Source organism: Panthera pardus, unplaced genomic scaffold (genome assembly GCF_024362965.1).
Source record: "Panthera pardus isolate Hobbes unplaced genomic scaffold, ASM2436296v1 HiC_scaffold_258, whole genome shotgun sequence".
Lineage (NCBI taxonomy): Eukaryota > Metazoa > Chordata > Mammalia > Carnivora > Felidae > Panthera > Panthera pardus.
In genome coordinates this window covers 45,001-62,530 of record NW_026526830.1, presented here as the reverse complement: position 1 = coordinate 62,530, position 17,530 = coordinate 45,001, and the positions used below count along the sequence as shown (strand labels likewise).

Sequence of the window (17,530 nt, the reverse complement as noted above, 5' to 3'; positions counted from 1 at the left end):
AACCAATCAGGCAAACAGCAGTTCGCTTTCAAACACCTGATATTTCAACACTTCATGTAACAAAACTTCTAAAATTCATTTAGCTTTGCCTCTCTTTCTGAAGAAAAATGTCAAAAATAGTGGTGAATATACCCCACGCTGAACGTACTGATTCTGAAAACTCTCAGTATGGATGGGTTTTATAATACACTTAACCATGGGTGGGGTGCCTGGGTGGCTCCGTCAGTTAAGTGTGTGACTGCGGCTCAGGTCATGATCTTACGGTTTGTGGGTTCGAGCCCTGCACCGGGCTCTGTGCGGACAGCCTGGAGCCTGCTTCGGATTCTGTCTCCCTCTCTCTCTGCTCCTTCTCCTTCCCGCTCTGTCTCTCTCGGTCTCTCAAAAATAAATAAATGTTTTAAAAAAAAGAAAGAAAGAAAGAAAGAAAGAAAGAAAGAAAGAAAGAAAGAAAGAAAGAAAGAAAATGAAAGAGAGAGAGAGAGAGAGAGAAGAGAGAAGAGAAGAAAAAAAGAAATACACTTACCATGTGTTTAGAAAAATTTGAATTCCTACCAGTCTATACCTACCCCGCTGTATAAATTCCCCAGCTGGAAGATTTAGAATCCGTGCTTGAGCCAAAGCCTGCAGGAAAACCGCTGCCTGACTCTGCATTTGATGGGGGTCCCCAACCGATGGCCGCACCTGATTTAGAACCACTATCGGAGTTCTTTCCAGAACCAGGGACCTGAGGAGGTTCCTCAACACATGACACATAGAAGTACCCTACGACCCAGCACTTTCATGACTAGGTACTTAGCCAAAGGATACAGGTCTGCTGTTTCCAAGGGGCACACGCACCCCAGTGTGCATAGCAGCACTATCGGCGGTAGGCAAAGTATGGAAAGGGGCCAAATGTCCATCGATGGATGAATGGATACAGAAGAGGTGGTATCCATCTACAACGGAGCAGTGCTCGGCCACCAGAGGGAATGAAGTCTTGCCATTTGCAAGTACCTGGATGGAACTGGAGGGTGTCATGCAAAGTGACATTCGTCCCTCAGAGAAACACATGTATCACAGGACCTCACCCGTGTGAGGACCTTCACTTCCCAAACAGAGGAACTCTGGGAAGGGAACCCGGGAAGGGAAGGGAAGAAGGGAAGAAGGGAAGAAGGGAAGGGAAGGAAAAATAACATACAAACAGGGAGGGGGACAAAAACGTAAGAGGCTCTTCCCTAAGGGGAACAAACAGAGGGCTCCTGGAGGGGGTTGTGCCAGGGCGGGGGCTGAAAGGGCGAGGGGTATGAAGGACTCTCCTCCTCAAACCACTGTTGCCCTATAGGCTAAGTACCTTGGGGGTACATTGAGAAAAATAAATTCAATGATAATATCAGAGAGGGCGAGGGTGAGGGCGAGGGCTACCTGATCATCTGCAAATGTAACAAAGGGAAAGTCCGGGAACCGTTTGGGAATGAAGCTGTCTACCGCTTCTCAGTCCTGGCAAAAGAACTGCTGCAGCTTATAGGCAGTCACGTCCCTCTGTAAGGCACCCGACAAACGCCTTCCTGCTTCTCAAAAGCTCATCTGGGCTTGGATGAGATTCAGGAAGTTTGCAGTCACACCATCGTTCCTTGATCGCGTGACTTTCACCTGGGTTTCCTATTACGTAAAAGGAACACAGCCAAAACCCTTTGAAGGACTAGTGTGAATATCTTTCCTGTCCTGAACCAGAAGAACCTCTCCAAAGCTCCCAAAATATTCTTTCAGATCCTGTTCGGTTGTTTTCCACGGGAGACCCAACACTCTTAAATCTGACGTACCCTGGATGGCTCTCTTCACTTTCACTGCTGAAGAAGCAGGCACCTGTCTCGTCCCTTTTTCTGTGGCTATCTTTGGGATAAGTTGACGACTATCCGCTACCGGATTTCCCCAGCCAGCATCAGGGATGCGCAGAATGTCTTTGACCAGCCGGACACCTCTCATACGCTGAGACGCTGGATTCCGGTAGTGCAGTCCACGTGCTGCCGACAAACTGGGCTGTCACTGTGGACAGCAGCACTGTCCCGTCGTCTTCCGATGGCATTTCGATGGGCTCGTCATTCTCATCTTTGGTCACCCGAGTACATTCAGACACCTGCTCTTATTTCTCCGCTAGGCCGCTGCTAGGAAGCCTGACAGGGAACCCGAAGCGGCGAGGGATCCAGGAGCAGCCCAGCTACCGCTTCGCTCCCACGAAATGGCCGCCTTGTAACTCTTTACGGAAGAGGAAAAAACACCACCGTGACCGCCACCATTTAATAACCTTGCTCTAAGTGTGGAGAAAGCAACCACCCATCCCCAAAAGGAAACTTCGGCAGGCTACACGTATAGGACATATGGAGCCTATACTTGCAAGTGCTTACTTACATGGGAACATGGAAAGGTCACCTGAGTCCCTGATGGCCCAGATGGGGTTCTTTGGAGGTGTCTGAATGAGTTTCCTTGTGTGCTCCCTTAGGGAAAGCTGGCCGTGAGACGACGCAGCCAGAAACTAGGAAGCCCTTTGGTTCCATCAGCGAAGCCCCGGCTTTTGGGGAGGAAGGGACGCTCACGGAGATATCCCGGGCCACATTTGGTTTGTGGGTTGCTGCAGCTTTTGGCTTCTTTGCACCAAATTGGCTGTGTTCTCATTGGAAATGGAAAACACCTGCACGATGGGATCCATCCACGGTAATGCTCTCGTGCGATTGGATTTGTTTTTATAAAAGGGGGAGATTTGACCATTGGGTCTTTCGCGTCCTCTCCACAAATAGGAGTGAAACAGAGGCTGATGTTGGTTTGCATCTTGTTTGTGGATCTATGGCCACAGGTGTTATCCATGTGAGATGTTTTCTCTACCTCTGGATGCTATTGCTCACACCAATTTGTAACCGAGCTCCGTTACTGTGTTTCAAGGCAAGCTCTTGTGAACATTGGGCATTCTAACACTCAGGAGGATCAGAACAAACCCAAATGTGTTTCACATTCACGTGAACGGGGTATGGGTGTGGGGTGTGTGTGTGTGTGTGTGAAATTCTCTACATTCAGAGTTTTATGTTACTCCATAAGAAAGTTGCCTCACGGGAAGGGACACAATTGATGGCCCAGAGAGAGGAGAGATAAAAATTGAACACACCTGCCCTCCCCGCTACACCCACACCCACACACCCTTTCCCAATAGTCAGAAGAATGAGGAAGAGGAGGAAGAGGAGGAAGGCAGACAGATGCCAGTGATCCTAAACCCGCCCCTCCTCCTCCCCGAGCACAAGCGTCAAGATGGGTGCCCACCCCACGGCCTGCTCCTCCTTCACCTCTTCCACAGGGGGCTGAAAAGCAACCAGAGACAAAGCCACTTTTGCAGGAGGCAAAGACAGGAGACAGAGATGGAAGAAGAAGTAGGAGGTGGACGCGCGGACGCGGAGTTGGAGGCGCAAAAGAAAAAGATGAAAGAAACACAAAAAGGTGAGTCCAAAACTTTAAATCTGCCTGGGGCCTGGCCGGCGGCTCCCTGGCCGCCTCCCCCTCCCCCTGTTTCTGCATCAGTTGGTGTGGCTCCAGTGATCTCCTAGGCCATCCCCAGTGGTGGGGCCTCCCGTGTGAGCCTGATGGTGGGGAAACAGATCGTTTGACTTTTTAGTGGACACGGGTGTGACGTCTTGGGTACTAAGGGCCATGGAAGGGTGATTGCTTACTTAAAATGGACATATTTTCGGAGCCGTCGATATCAAATACAATGCAGATAGTTAGGTTTTATTCTTTGTGGTGGTGGTTGTAAAATGGCTTGAATTTGGTGCTCTCTGCATGACAAGCCTTTGGGGTGGGCAGCTCCGGTCATGGCCTTGCTTCCGTCCCAATACTGACCCTGTAATTGTGGTCCTCAAAATATACATCTCTGTGACCTTTACAAACAACATAACACGTTTTCTCCCTCGTTTTACAACAGGTATCAAAAACAAAATCAAAAAAACTTTACAAACACTTACGCCCTTCCTTGTTCCACTCAGACACGCACTCTAGGGTTCAGGCCCGAGGCAGGGGCCTAATCAGCTTTCATGTGACTTCAATTTATGACTTCACCGGTACCCGTTGCAGTTTGTCAGCAAAAAGTACTTCAAACGATGGTCGATTTTGTCTCTCGCATACAGTGTTCGTGGGTGAATGTTGACAGGAGATAGGTTAAATACACAAAAATGTTTACTCGTAAACCTTTAAATTTTTTCCTTGTACCATTTATTTTTGAGAGAGAGAGAGAGAGAGAGAGAGAGAGAGAGAATGAGAGAATGAGAGAATGAGAATGAATGTCAGCGAGGGAGGGGCAGAGACAGAGGGAGACACAGAATCCGAAGCAGGCTCCAGGCTCTGAGAGGTCAGCACAGAGCCCCACGCGGAGCTCGAACTCACGAGCTGTGAGATTGTGACCTGAGCCGAAGTCGGACGCTTAACCGACTGAGCCGCCCAGGAGTCCCTATTTGTAAACTTTTAAAATGGCTTCCCAAATCTTTCATGACCTGTAACTTCAAAGCTTTGCTAAGTTAAGTGGTAAATTAGGTTCAGTTCTTCAGACATCTGAGTCTTTTCCACAGAAGATAAAATACTAAATTGTGAATTACTAAACCTACGGCGTTTTCTTTTCTTTGTTTGTTTTTTTGTTTTTTGTTTTGCTGTGTGTGTGTGTGTGTGTGTGTGTGTGTGTGTGTGTGTGTGTGTTTGGTCTTTGGCTTTATTCAGAAAAACAGTAAAGATACTTGGGTCTGTTAGTAAACATGTTTCATCGTTTGTTGTTTTTTTTTTTCCTTGAAGATTTGTTTTCCAGCCTATTTCTTTATTTTTAGGAGAGAGAGAGAGAGAGAGAGAGAGAGAGAGAGAGAGAGAGAGAGACACACACACACACACACACACACACACACACACACACACACACACAGAATGAGTCGGTGGGAGGGGCAGAGGATCCGAAGCGGGCTCTGTGCTGACAGCACAGACAGCCCAATGCATGGCTCAAACTCACGAACCGAACCGTGGGATCATGACCTGAGCCGAAGTTGGATGCTTAACTGACAAAGCCACCCAGGCGCCCGTTTCATGACTTGCTAAAAATTGTACAGTAAAAGAAAAAAGAAACAAAACCAAACACCACAACGTGTTTCTGAAAATGATGAGATACATTCGTACATTTGACAGTGTAAAGAAATCTGGTGTGTGGGGGGCCTGGGTGGCTCAGTCGGTTAAGCGTCTGATTTCACCTACGGTCATGGTTCATGGATTTGAGCCCTGAGCTGGGTTCTGCACTGACAGTGCAGAGCTCCCCCTCTCCCCCTCTCCCCCTCTCCCCCTCTCCCCCTCTCCCCCTCTCCCCCTCTCCCCCTCTCCCTTTCCTCCCAGCTCTCAAAATAAAGGAATTAACTTAAGAGGAAAAAAAGAACTCCATAAAAAAAAATAAATAAAAAGAAGGCAGGCAGGCGGAAAAGAAGAGAGAAAAAACACAAAATACTATATGGTCAATCGCTATTCTTGCTGTGCTTATGTCAATACTGAAGCCATGTCTGTTAACACTGGACTTATTTTACAAACAAATAAGTTTTCATTGGGCTATCTTTGACAGGAATGGAGGGGTCTCGATAGAAAAAGATTGTATTTCAATAGCTCTTTTGTGGATGTTAACTTCTAGTTCTGGTTAATTAATTTTCTTTGACTGTTTGTTGTTTGCCTTTAAAACTGGGCTGGATCCTGAATCCTGGTTTCCTCGAATATCTGACTATGACTCTTCAAACTCAGGCTTCCAATCCTCTCCCATCCTCTTATCTTACCATCCTGAAGAACTCAAATGGCCCTTTTCCCTGAAGCCCTGCAAAGGAAAGCTGGACAACTGGAGATAAACTTCAGAGAAATTGCCACAGTTGTAGACAATCTGTGTGCCTGTTGCTCTATGGGCCATTCAGAACGAGACATTTGCTGCTGTTGTGTTTTTGTTGTTTTTAAAGTAGGCTTCACCACGCCCAGTGTGGAGCCCAACTGGGGCCTTGAGCTCACGACCCTGGGATTGAGACCTGAGTGGAGATCCAGACTTGAATACTGAACCTGAACCCACTGAGCCACTCAGAATCCCCCAAAATGAGACATTTGAACTACATGCCAGAAAAATCGGTCAGATTGCCCCCTGCCTGCTCCCACTCCAGCTGAGGATGCTTCGAGCCTGGCATCTAGACACCTTCTCACTGACCGCACTTGGGACTTAGACACTGGGTTTATAAGTTGTTCCACCCATTAACCCGTGGTGTTCTTTTCTTTCTGTAGAAGTACCTCTTATTAGTTATCTGATTGCTTGCTGAACGAGGAGGCAGAGTCAAAGCTAGTTCACAAACACTTGCTGCAACTGTATTAGCTCCTCTTTAGAAATAAGAACCCATATTTTATTTGTATTTTTATAAGTTTCTTAATATTTATTTTTGAGAGGGGGTGGGGGGAGAGAGACCCATAATCTGTAGCTGGCTCCAGGCTCTGAGCTGTCTGCACAGAGTCGGATGCGGGGCTCGAAATCACGAACGGCGAGATCCTGACCGGAGCCAGAGTCCAATGCTTAACCCACGGAGCCACCCAGGTGCCCCAGCAACAAAAGCCCACATAAACAGGGGCACCTGGATGGCTCAGTCGGTAGAGCGTGTAGCTCTCGATCTTGGGGTTGTAAGTTCGAGCCCAACGTTGGGTGTAAAGGTTACTTAATAAGATTTAAAAAAAAAAACATACAAATAAAATCAGACAGCAATTCACTTGGGTACAGTAAGAGGCCCTTGACCACCACAACCTTCCCCCCCGTGCCCTCCCCCCACAAGGTGGTTATAACATTGGGTTTGACTATACTGTTACTATTCCTTAGAATACACTTGGGGAGAAATCTCAGGATATGATGCAGTACCAAACTATGCAGAAAAATACCCAAGATCTCAGATAGGAATTATCTCTGATTCCCCCCCCCCTCCCCACCCCCAATTAGCACAAGGGAGCAAAAGTTGTGACCTGCACCCTGTCAAATCCTTCCCTTCCAAAGCCCCTGCCACACCCTAATTCGGCTTGAAATAGTTTCAGAAGGTGGACCTCCATCCCTGTTCCATAGAAGTGGAATGAGGGATTGACAATGGAAACTTATAAAGGGGAAGAAAACTTAACACCTCTGACTCCATGTTGCTTCGATTCCCTTCACAACTTCTGTGTAGCCCTGCACCTAGGCCTGTGACAGGTGAGATTTACAGAAACTGTTCTCACCGGGGGAGATAAACGGATAGCCCTAGCCCGAGCCATCACCCATCATCGTCCCCGTTCCTTACCATTGGGAAATGATCCAAACTCCAGAGGCTGGGGGTGAGTGTGGGGGGCGGGGAGTGGGGAGTGGGCAATTGAAACTGTGCCACGGAGGGTTAAGGAGTCTGACGCTCGCTCTCTCTCGCAGAGAACCTAAATCTTGTTCTTCAGGGAACTATTTGCCCCTAATCAGCTATTGTGTCTTTTCAGGTCCCACAAACAAACTCTAGCTGTCTCTGAAGAAGCCTGGACTCAAGGTCCACCGATATGCTTGCAGCCTATAAGCCAGCACAGCCCTGAGAGAAAGAGCCTAAGTCCCCATCCAGGTTATACCAGCTCTCGGGGCATACCCACAGCCCCTTCTCCGTGTCCTAAGGTAACCTCCTGACATCAGGGACTAAATTTTGCCTCCTTCTCATGTTAAGTCTCCGCCCCTAAGCAAACCTGGGAATATGCATGACAGGTATGTTTCCTCAATGTGGGTGCTCCATCTTTCCTCATCAATAATCACAGATGTGCCTTCCCTTTTATCAACAGGTATGTAAAGGATTCTTGGGATTTCATTCTTTTGTCAATTCAAGTGTATTCCAATGTTGCACTGGCTCCTTCAAATTGTCCTTGTTGAAAGTGTGTTGCTGTCCCTGTCTCTCTGTTAAAAATGCTTTGCCAAATACAAAGGCAGGCCATCTGAGCCAAGCACATGAACTATGTCTGCTGGTCAATGGAACTTACAGAGAACATACGTCACTTTTGAGTTTCCCACCATTTATGTTACAATAAGTTCACCCCAACGAGGAACCCTAGGTGGTTCAAAGACATATATGTGTGTTTACACACACACACACACACACTCAGTCTCATACCTAGCAAGGAGGGACACACCCAGGGCAGACAAGACAGTCACCTGGCACTGAGGGACATAAAAACATCAGGTTGATCGTCCGTGATTTCTGAGGAAAGATTATCGATCAAGACGGGGAAATGATAAAGGAAATTCTAAACTTTTTATGTTGGTGCTCTCCCAGGGAAGCTATACATTTAATATTTACCGAGGTCAAAGGGACTCCAGAAAACCTCAAAGCATGAGCTCTTTTTCTGTCCTGAGCACAGATTTAATGTCTGGTTTGTTAAAAAAAAAAAAAAAATTTTTTTTTTTTCTTAAACATAACTAACTAAAAAAGGGGGCTTCCAAAGGCGGCTTATAAAGATAAGGGAAACAAAAGAAAACAATACAAAAACCTTCCTGGTCGCCATAAGATTGAAGTCATACAGCCTTGCACATACTAAAAACAGAAGATAAAGTCTGTAACTTTCTGGAATGTGTTCTTTCTCCTCATGATGATTCCTAACATCTGCGGCCAACCCCCCCCCCCCCCCCCGCCCCCGTGCCCTGTTTTTCCTTTTTTTTTTTTTTGGTAAGCTGTATGTATGCCCAATGTGAGGCCTTCCCCAGATGACTGACTGCTTTGTGAAGATTGCGTATCCCCGTCAGCCCTCCTAACTTGGGCTCCAATGAAACTCTTTTCCTTCCTCTTTAAAATTGTTTTTAAAAAGGCTCGTTCATTTTGCATCGACATAGGGTAAATGCTATAAAAGGTACGCAAGACATAGTGAGGGGACAAACTGGGAAAGGTGGACAGCGTTTAAAAGATGCTTTTAAATGCTACACTTCTTCCTGCCTTTCCTTCACAGGTAGGACAGCACCTACACCTACTGTCGTTGGCAATGGTCATCGGCCTGGAGAGGAAGAAACCATTCCATAGTTTTCCACACGGCGGATGAGAAGGCCCTCTCGGACCAAATCCAGGAACTCCCTTACTGTGAGCCAAGGACCGGTGTTTTGTCGTTTTCCTTTCAGTTGTGGTTAGAAGTAGACATCACCTACAATTGAGATTTTTCACCATATATAAGCGTAGAGTTCAGTGGTATTAGGTGCAACATTCACATCCTCCTCGTTGCGTTCTCTCTTTCCATTCCATTTGTTGTAGTGTTTTAAGATTTATGTTTTTGATGTTTATTTATTGGTTTATGGGGGAGGTATGGGGGGGTAGGGAGGGAACCCCAAGCAGGCTCTGCACTGTCCGTGTGAGAACCCAATGCAGGGCTTGGTCTCACGAACCCTGAGATATGACGTGAGTCAAAATCTAGCAAGCGTGGGATGCTTCACCCACTGAGCCACCCAAGCACCCCACCGATTCCATTTGTTTTAAAGACATAAACGTTGCAAACTTTTTTTTTTTTTTTCAACTTTTATTTATTTTTGAGATAGAGAAAGAGCATGAATGGGGGAGGGTCAGAGAGAGGGAGACACAGATTCTGAAGCAGGCTCCAGGCTCTGAGCTGTCAGCACAGAGCTCGACATGGGGCTTGAACTCACGGACCGTGAGATCATGACCTGAGCCCAAGTCGGACACTTATCCGACCGAGCCACCCAGGCGCCCCACAACCTTTTTTTTTTTTTTTTTTTTAAGTTTGTTCATCCATTCCTTCATTCCTTCATTCATTTTTCACATTCTCTTCACTCGATGTGGGACTTGAAGTCACAACCCTGACAGAGATCAAGAGTCCAAGAGTCGCATGCTCTTCTGAGTGAGCCAGCCAGGAGCCCCTTCCATTCCATGTTTTGAAACAACCCCAGGATCCTGACTCAGACTCCCAATTTGACTGATGAGAGCCCCGCCCACGCCCTCTAGGCCATCTGTGGGGCTGTTTCATGTGTGTCCATCTTTCTTCCTCCTTTTAGTGGCACGTCAAAGGTTGCATGTGAAACAGCCAGTGCCTGTGGAATGAAACTGTACTCAGTTTCCCTTTGGAAGCAGGTGGGAGAGGGAGGAGAGGTCAATGGCTAATCAATAGAGTGTTAGTGTTGCTTTACAGGAGTGTGCCCGCTGGGACCATCGCCCGGGGTCACAATTGTCCCCTGTCAGGCCTCCCCCACCCTCTATCCCTTATTGCCCCATGCCTGTGTTTGGCCTCTGAACCCTAAGACACCACCATCACGTGTTTCATGCCACCCTCTGACTCTGACTCGGCAGGCCACGCCACGCCACACCATGCCGCTCGCTCGCTCGCTCGCTCGCATCGCTCAACTCCCTACCCTTCCACGTACCTGCACCCCCACCCCTGGAAGGCATTATAGTAAGATTTCATCCTCCACATCCATGATTCTCAAATGGTTTATTGAGGTTTCCTGGGTTAGGAAAAGGAGGGGACTCTCTTTGCTCCAGAGAAGGCAAGTTCTTCAGACATCATCTTCTCCCCTCCCCCCTTTCTCTCCCCCACCCCTTCTTTCTTTCCCTCCCCCCCTTCCCTCCCCCCCCCCTTTCCTCCCTTTCCTCCCTTTCCTCCCTTTCCTCCCAGTAGTTCAGAAACTGCAGCCTAAGGGTTGGGGGAGTTGAAGAAAGCCATTCAATGCAGAGAAGCCCCAGGCTCAGACTTTAACAGAAAGCTTTCTGCATTTGAACAAAGGGGTTGAATGAGGCCCATTGGAATGAATCGCCCTGAACCTCCCTTCCACTGCCACTCCCATCCCCGCCCCCCACCCCTCCCCCACCCTCACCCCCACTCCCACCCCCACGAGTCCTCCAGTGGTTTGGGGAACTGAAGGCTGCGGGTGGGCAGGGGGTGGGGGCGCATGCATCCTAAGCGGCAAAGTAGGCCCCTGGTCCACAGGAAAAATACAAACTCTATGTACCGAAATCTGTTGCGTCTGTATACGCCGATAATGACACCGCAGAAAGACAAATTAGAAAAGAAAAGAAAAAACAAACCCCAAACAACCCAATCCCGCTTACAATTGTACCAAACATGATAATAAAGAACACGAAAAGAAATAAAGGAACAAAGACACATCCGGCCACGAGCGAGCGGGTCTCCCTGTACGTCAGCTACTTTAGAGAGTCCCTCTCCTAGAGGCCCCTTCAGCTCAACAGCGGGCTGCACAGGTGTCCCTGTCTCTAGCCCGATTCATCTTGGTGCGAGCACCCTAAGTGGCCAAGGAGGCCCCCGGTCCACGGGAAAAATCATGCCTGGGTACAGCGGAGTTGTGTATCCCGGGCAAAGCGGTCAAGGGGTTGGCGAGATGTGTGTGGAGGAGAGGAGGTATCTGTTCCGGGGCCGCCCTCCCGGGTACCGCTCTGGCTGAGAAGAGGGCAGTGGGGCGCGGCCTGGACCCGGACGACAGTTGCTGCCTGCTGCTGGGCTGAGGGCTGAGGGTAGTGGGGCAATGCCCACGCTGGCTCCTGCGACGCAGTTCGTCCTGGGCACCTTCTGTGGTTTCTGTCGAGGTGCCGGTTGCCGTGATGACCGAGGCTAAACTCCCCTCTCCGCCTGGTTGTTCAGACGCCCGATCCTCCCGTGTTCTCGGTACGTGGACTGACCCGCACCCTCCCATCCCACCAGACCCCTTGTGCCAATATTTCCTGTTTCAGAGTTCTTTCGCCTTGTCCGGAAAGTAAACAAACCACACTCACAGATATCGACCCCTCGAAAGAACAAAGAGACGTCCAGGCACGAGCGAGCGGGTCGCCCTGTGCCTCGGTGTACTTTAGAGACTCGGTCTCTTACAGACACCTGAAGCTCAACGATGGGCTGCGGCGTCCCTCCCTCTCTCTGGCCCAGTTCCATCCCGGGACGAGTCCCACAGTCTCTTTGCGCGACGACACCACCGCTCGCTCACGTGAGCCGGAGGCAACGTGCTAATGGACCGGAGGGTGGCACTGTAGATTCAAAGTGACCTACGCACCAAAGCGTCCGTCAACGTGGTGTCCGGAAACCTTGGACGTTGCCGTGCCCTGGATGAAATCGTCGCTCTGGAGACTCGGGCACGTGTCGCCCGTCTTCTCTACGTTCTTCCTACCTTTAGTCTCCCTGTGTGTGTTTGCCCGACATCTTGCCTGATGGTTCACGGAGGAATGAGACACCCATCCGGCAAGAGCTGATGCTCTGCTCACCACGGCACGTGACTGACGGAAAAGAATACGCACGGGCCCGCACTCATCTTACCCTTCGTTCTCCACCGTGCCAGAAAAACGTGTGGCCTGCCTTCCTCCTGTCCAAAGCCAAACTGGAAAGGAAGACTTAGATGTAAAGGAAACATTAGAGAAGCTTTCAAAAAGCAGCAGCAAGCAAGCAAGCAAAGTAAACCACCCACCCCTACCCTCCTGCCCAGCAGGTGCAAGAAGCATGCACGGAGCACTCTCCTCCTTTTCTCCCTGGAAGGGCCCCCCCCCCCCCCCCCCCGTCTTTCCTATGCCACCAGGGGAGTGACATTCTTATCCTCAAGGACAGGGGGAGAAGTGGAGAGAATTCTAGAGGAGAACAGATCTTGGTTGGTTGGTTGGTTTTAAAATCCTCATCATCCTTTAGCCTCCCCACGTAGTTCAGTTAGTCGTCCACCGTCGCTTCTCCTTGTTCAACCCAATATACAAGCGTTTAGGTTTGGCCACTTCTCAGGGTCTTGGTTTCCTCAGGAGGGGCTCTACCTGTCACGTGAAACTTGTAGGAAATCAATTTGTTGGCTCCTTGTACGGTTAACCTGTCTCGTGTCAGTGTCACCCTCAGGGTCACCTGCAAACCCTAAGAGGGTGGAGGCATAGGGTGTGTCTCGGTGACACCTTCCTTTTCCCTGCGGGGGCCCACCCCCCCCCCCACCCCCCCCACCCCCCCTTTGGACTGTAGGGTCCTCTGGGAACCGGGACTTTTTTTTTTTTAATTTTTTTTTTTTTTTTAACGTTTATTTATTTTTGAGACAGAGAGAGACAGAGCATGAATGGGGGAGGGTCAGAGAGAGGGAGACACAGACTTGAAACAGGCTCCGGGCTCTGAGCTGTCAGCACAGGGGCCCGATGCGGGGCTCGAACTCACGGACCGCGAGATCGTGACCTGAGCCGAAGTCGGCGCTCAACCGACTGAGCCACCCAGGCGCCCCATGGGACATTTTTTAGTGAGTGGCTATTAACTCCTTCCGTTCTCCATCCCCCCCCCCCCCCCCCCCCCCCCCGCCGCCACCGCCGCCCGTAGTGGTGTTTATTGAGGACAGTAATGGTGAAAGCCATATTCTTGTCGCTTGCCACGCGGTGCACTTGCACCCATGTTCCCCGTACCTGTTTGTGGTCTTTGGACTTCGTCGTGGCCCCGTGCGGCGAAGGACTTTGCTTAAGCTTTATCCGTGGTCGTTTGTTTATCCATCACCCCCTTTCTGTCCCCCCCCCCCCCCCGCAGCTTGGTTTGTTATGTTTCCGAGAGAGACGCTCCCCCGCTTGACCCAATAGAATAAAAACGGCTCGTCCGTCCGTTGTTGTTCTGGGAGTACTCTCTCGCGTGGTTTCGGTTTGACCGTCCGTCTCTCCCTCCCTCCCTCCCTCCCTTCCTGCCCGCCGAAATGTGTCTAAGTCCTCCCGGGAGCGCGGGCGCGCCGCCTGGGCCGCTCTGGGCCGCCCGTGCCCGGCCTGCCCGGTGTGTGCGGGGAATTTTCCGCGCACGTCCGCCTCGGCCGGCCGGGGAGTCGAGTGGCCGGTCTGCCCCCCCCCCCCCCCCCCCCCCCGCCTTTTCAGCGGCAGCCGCCCCGATGCATTTTTCTTTCTTTTTTTTTTTTTTTAAATTTTTTTTAACGTTTATTTATTTTTGAGACAGAGAGAGACAGAGCATGAACAGGGGAGGGTCACAGAGAGGGGGACACAGAATCTGAAACAGGCTCCAGGCTCTGAGCTGTCAGCAAAGAGCCCGACGCGGGGCTCGAACCCACGCACCGCGAGATCATGACCTGAGCTGAAGTCGGCCGCTCAACCGACTGAGCCACCCAGGCGCCCCCCGATGCATTTTTCGAGTGTCCCTTGGGCTGCCGGGGTCGCGCCGTGCCGGCCGGCCGGGAGCTCCCGAGGCGGACGCCCTCCGCCGGCCTGGGACCGAGAGGCGGCATCCGGAGTGGGCCGGGACGAGATCGGGCGGCCGGGCCGCCGGCTGTGCGCCCTCTCGGCCCCGAGATCGCGAGCTGTCCCCGCTGACGTTTCGGTCGGTTGTCGGGCGCCACCTGGCGGCCGCTTTTATATAGCGTTTCCCCTCCGGAGCGTCGGCGACGTCGGCAAGGGATGCGATTCGGCCGCGGTCCCCGGGGCGGAGTTCCAGAAGGCCGGCGACGTTGGCGTGATCGTCCCGCTGTCGTCGGGGCGCCGGCGGCTGGTGCACTTGCCGGAGATTGAACCTCCGGGTATATGGGGGAGTAGCGGCGGCGCTCCCTGGGAGCGAGCCGGGGTGGGGGGCTGCCCGGACGGGTCGACCAGCACCCGCCGGTGCTTTCCTCCCCTCCCACCGCCCCCCCGACCGCGGGGACCGTCCGGGGCCGCCACCCGGAGACTGTGGCCCCGTGGGTCGCTTGTCGGTCCTTCCCTGCCAGGCGTCTTTTGTCTTCCCTCCCGCTTCGCGGTCGGGCCGGGCCGGGCCGGGCCGGGCCGGTGAGGACCGTCCTGAGCCTTGAGGGGAAGCCCGCGGAGGGCGCGATGGGCCCGGGCGGGGGCACGCGTGGTGCTCCCGGTCGTTGGACCCGATTTTCTCCCCAGATTTTCCGAGGCCCGCTGCGGAGTTGGGGACCGGGCCGCGAGGGGAAGCCCGTATAGGGCGCCAACGCCGGCGCGCCCGCGATCCCCGTTGAGGTCCTGTCGTCGGGGGCGCCTCCGCGCAATTCAGACCCCCCCCCAAAACAGTCCCAGCCGGGGGTCGGGGACTGGCATGGGGCCGGTCTTGCGAGGTCCGGGGAGGCTTCCGCAGGCGACAGCGCGGAGTGTTTTATTTTTCTAAGTCCCGACCCGGAGACGACCCGTGGACGGGCGAACGTGTAACGGGGCAGGGCCTACCCGGCCATCCTCCCCCCCCATCCCGCGATTCCCCGGTCGGTCGGTCGGTCGGTCGGTCGGTCCCGGGGTCGACCAGATGGCCCCCGGGGACTTCCGGGGGGGGTGGGGTTGCTTGGCGGTGATGGGAAGATGCTTGGGGCCCGTGGCCGGGCCAGGGTCCCAGAAGGTCCCAGTGACCTGTGGCTCGGCCCCGCCTGCCAACGCGGTTATTTTTGTCTCCTGAAAGAGGTACTTTTTGCTGCCAGGTAGGTGCTGACACGTTCTGATGTGGCGGTTGTCATCCTGTAAGAGAGACTTGGGCCTCGTCGCCGCTGGCTGGCGTGGCTCCGGGCTTGGCGGTGACGCCGAGCCGAGCCCGACTCCGCCCTTTGCCCGCCTGCTTGCTCGAGCCGTCTGCCTGGGCCTGCGCGCCGGCTCTCGTGCATCCAGGTGTGGTTCAGGCTGTGGCGCCACCTCCGGTCTCTGGCACCCGAGGGCGGCGTGGGGAGGCGGCGTGGGTCTTCTACCCCGTGCGCTCCCCGCTGCGGGCACCCGGCCGTGGCCGTGACAAACCCACCCTCGCAAGGCTCCGTGCCGCGTGTCAGGCGTTCCCTTTTCCCCTTGTGGGTTGTCCGGCTGCCTGTTCCCTGGGAGAGGTGGGGGAGGGGTGCTGGCGAGGCTGAAGCAGGTCCTCCTCTGGTCGCTGTCCTCGCCGGGCGTTTCCCCAGCCCCCTCCTCACCCCAGGACTGCCTCGTGTGGCGGTAACCGATCGATGTGGTGATGTCGCGCTCTCCCGGGCCGGGCCTAAGCCGTGTCAGACGAGGGACGGACACTCCTGGTGAGTGGGACCGCTCTTCTCGTTCTGCCTGCGGGCCCCATGCTCCTCCTTCCCGCCTGTGGGCGGCGCGGGGGGTTGCGGAGGGGTGCGGACTCCGGCCCGACCCCGGCCTCCCGTCGCTGCGGGACCGGGGTCGGCTGACGCAGCGGACACTCTCGCTGGCCTCTCTTGGCTGTGTTGTGGTGGGCGGCCTCCCTGTGGTGGGGGGGCTGCACCCGACGCCACGCTGCTCGCCGCCTGGGCGTGCTGAGCGCGTGGCGCCTGGCCCTCCGTGGTGCCCCTGGAGCGCTCCAGGTCGTCTCAGGTGCCTGAAGCCGAGTGGTGGCGCCGTTCCCTGTTCCCAGCGGACCCCCCTTTGGGTCGCCGCCGTTGGCGGAGTTGCCCGAGGTGGGCGGGTGGCAGAATCGGTGAAGGGAGGCACACCCGTTCCCCCCGCTGCGGGGAGCGGGCGCCTTGTCGTCCCCGCCCCGCCACGGGCCGCTGTTGCCCGGAGGGGTGCGGGGGGCTGACTTGGTGGGGCGAGTTGAGCGATCGTGGCGGGCCGAGCCGGCGCCGTGGCGCTTGGCCGAAACTCCCTCTGAGCGAGGACTGTCGGTTTCTTGCCCAGCGCGTTGCTGCCGGTGTTTTGCCTCGGTTTTTCTCGGGCCTCACCCGGAGGCGCGGCGCTCCTTCCGGGCGGCGACACGAGCAACCGCGCGTGGGGAAGGCAGGTGGCCCTCGTTGTGGGCCCTGACCGCGAATGCTCAGGAATGCCCTGTGTCACTCCGTTGCCGTGGACCTTTCTCCCCCGCCCCGGGCCCTGGTGGCCCCGGGAAGAAACGCCTTTTATCTGGCGGGTCCCGATGGGGGGGACGAATTGGGTGGGGGGCGGCGCGCCCTTGGTGAGAAAGCCTTCTCTAGCGATCCGAGAGGGTGCCTTGGGGTACCGGAACCCCCCAGTCGCTGCCCCTCCTGTGCGCGTAGTGGCCACCTGTGTCAGGGTGACTGCATGCCCTTGTGCGTGTTAGGCGGAGCCTTCTCTCCCGCGCGAGAGGAGGTCTGTCGGCCCCGCGGTGGGGCCGAGCGCCGCTCTTCGCCTACCGCGGCCTGCGCCTCCCCCCTCTGAGTCGGGGGAGGGTCCCGCCAGGCCTGGCCGGTGTCCGGTGCCGTGGCCCGTGTGCCTCGGGCGTGTGGTGTGCGAGCGCGCGCGCACGCGCGCGGCGTCCCCCCGCCTCTCCCGTGGCGGTGTGTGTCCCGAGGGGCTTGGGGCGCCCCTGCGCGCCCCGCCCCCCCTTGCGCCGCGCGAGCGGCGGCTGTCTCCCGCCCGCCTCCCGTTCCGGGCTTTGCCGCTGGCGGGTGGCGCGCGGGCGCGGGTCGGGGCCGCGCCTGGCTTTGGGAGGCGCTTCCCTGGGGCGTGGCTCCGGGATGGACCGAACGGATGGAGGTTGGAGACGGGCTCCCGCGGCGGGGGTCCCGTGGGTCCGGACCCCAGCGCCGTGCGTTGTGGGGGGGGGCCTGGCTCGTGGGGAGGCTCGCTAAGGGTGCTGAGGCCGGCTGGCGCCGCGGGCGTCGCGGGACCGCCCTCGTGCT

General features: G+C 54.3%; 1 pseudogene; it reads right to left on the bottom strand.

Annotated features, from left to right (window-relative positions):
• Positions 1 to 1,242: 1,242 nt before the first annotated feature.
• LOC128773632 (TAR DNA-binding protein 43-like) lies at positions 1,243 to 2,683 on the bottom strand (annotated as a pseudogene).
• Between the last annotated feature and the right edge of the window lie 14,847 nt (positions 2,684 to 17,530).